The sequence below is a fragment of the Etheostoma spectabile genome, chromosome 18, assembly GCF_008692095.1.
Source record: "Etheostoma spectabile isolate EspeVRDwgs_2016 chromosome 18, UIUC_Espe_1.0, whole genome shotgun sequence".
Lineage (NCBI taxonomy): Eukaryota > Metazoa > Chordata > Actinopteri > Perciformes > Percidae > Etheostoma > Etheostoma spectabile.
In genome coordinates, this window is record NC_045750.1 from 25,509,748 (window position 1) to 25,511,903 (window position 2,156).

The 2,156-nt window shown below is 41.5% G+C and overlaps 1 long non-coding RNA gene across 1 annotated transcript in view; it reads right to left on the reverse strand.

The window, feature by feature from the left end:
• Positions 1 to 2,156, reverse strand: part of LOC116705813 (uncharacterized) — a 17,218-nt gene that overhangs the window by 3,134 nt on the left and 11,928 nt on the right. The gene's annotated exons all lie outside the window — the stretch shown is intronic.

The following is a 2,156-nucleotide window of genomic DNA, read 5'->3' on the forward strand; positions in this document are numbered from 1 at the left end:
AGAGAGAGAGAGAGAGAGAGAGAGCAAGCATTCCTGCACAGGAATGCCTGGCCTGTGACTCTCTCCTGGCTACAGTAAAACATCAGGAAAGAAGATGTAATACCTTGAAACTGTAACATTCTGAGGATATTTGAGCGTGATAAGAATGCTACCTACTGACACAGCATGTTCAGAAATAGACCAAACATGCACTGGATTCAGTATTTCACCTGTCTGTGTTTACGCTTCAACACGACACTTACTGTTACTGTCCCTGCTCACCGACAGCCATGACAACTAGTTTGTTTGTCTCTTTGTGGAGGACACTTGTGGAGGACACTTGTGTTGTCCTCCCGGGTCAAAAACTGACAAAGATTTGACATTTCTAGTTTCCACAAACACCACCTTACCAGTTTTACTACTTTTTGGAATTCATGGTCAATAACAATCATTTTTTTTATAGAATTGGACCTAATATTTGAGTTAAAAAAGTAGAAATTATGAATTATTTTGACTAATAGTTAAGATCAGAGGACACTACAGATGAGATCAGTCAGGAATTAGTGTTCAATTGGATTTGCAAAGAGCGTTGTAAGGAATCCAATCCATTTTTGTGGTTATTTGGTTAAAAAGAAACCCATATTATAGATATGGACACTTTTTAAAGGGGTCAAATTTCACCCGAGAATAACAGGAGGGTTAAGTGCACACATGATGTCATGACCGCCAGTTCACACCAGCCTCTTTAGATGCATGAGGAGAAGCTGACCTTAGACACACTGCTCTTTTCCTTCCTTAGGAACACGTCCAACTATACAGTGAGTGGTTAGAACAAATAGAAGAAAATAAAATGAATGGCTTCAAAAAACTGTGGCCTGATCCCAGGGCAAAACACCGGGCTGGTGCAGACCTTTCCTCCAGGCTGTCACCCTAACCTCAGTAGTTACACAAGCATGAAGTAAGACACTGCTCTCATCAAGTTCTCAGTGACCCAGATTCACCTTCTTTTTAGGACGAATGTAATACTTTTATCATGAGGACAATATAAATCTGTTTATGAGAAATGTCATTTCCTGCTCTTGAAACTTTTAACAGCACCCATGTTGAGATATAGCCTTGGCATCACCAAGACTGTACCAAGTGTCATTCTGTACTTAAAAGCTTAAGCTTGTTGACTTTTGGACCGACTCCACAATACCTCTTAATTTGCTTCTCTTGTTTGAAAATGTCAGAAGGCATGTGAGGAGTCGGCTCCTGGATCCAAAAAGTGATACTTTAAGACCGGCAGCAGAGCGCATTTTACCCAACAATCACTACACTGAAACTAGAGATCTCATCATTTATTCACAGCCAATGACTCACGCGTACGAGTGCCGAAAGCAAACAGGCCAAAAAGCTCCCCTCGCTTCACAGTTTGTTCCAAGTCTCACTTCCTCCTTTACAAGCTGGACTTTTTCAGAAGTGAAATATTACTTTTGCTACTCTTCTAACGATCGCTCATTGAAAAGGCGTCACTTCCGTTCTGATCTGGATATATTTTTTTTATTATTTCATCAGCATAGCAAAAGAAAAGGGAACAAAAAAATGAGACAGAGTAGTATCTATTGACTATAGACAGAGAGTTGATTGGTGTCGGCAGGATCTAGATGGTACAGGTGGATGACGAGGACGTGAAAAAGAAAAGAAAAGAAGAAGCACCTACATGGGAGATGGTGGGGGGTTGGGTTTTTCGTAAACATTTGCTGGGGTCCAAAAGTCAGTCAGAAAATCTAAATGTGCACAGCCAGCTGGTTGGTAACCACCCTCTCTCTCCCAAAGTGCAAACTCAGCAGTTGAGAATATCTTCTGCTGCAGTGACTCTTGATTTTGGGGCACCTGCAAACCCGGGGCCCCTCCTAAGGCAGCTGAAAACTACAAGTACTCAACAGTAACGGAAGCTCTGGGAGAAACAAAAGAGGCGATCATAAGACCGGTGGTAACGGATTCAGAACCTGAAACAACAAAAATATATATCCATAATCACAGTGTCTGTGAATATCCAGCGTCCACATAGTGTCTTTCAAACAAACTGCCACAGCAGACATAATGGACGTGATCACTGCAAAGGAAACAGGTATGGACACATTTCCTCCGCCGCCCCAGTACAATCAATTAAGAAAACAGCTTTTTTTTTTTTT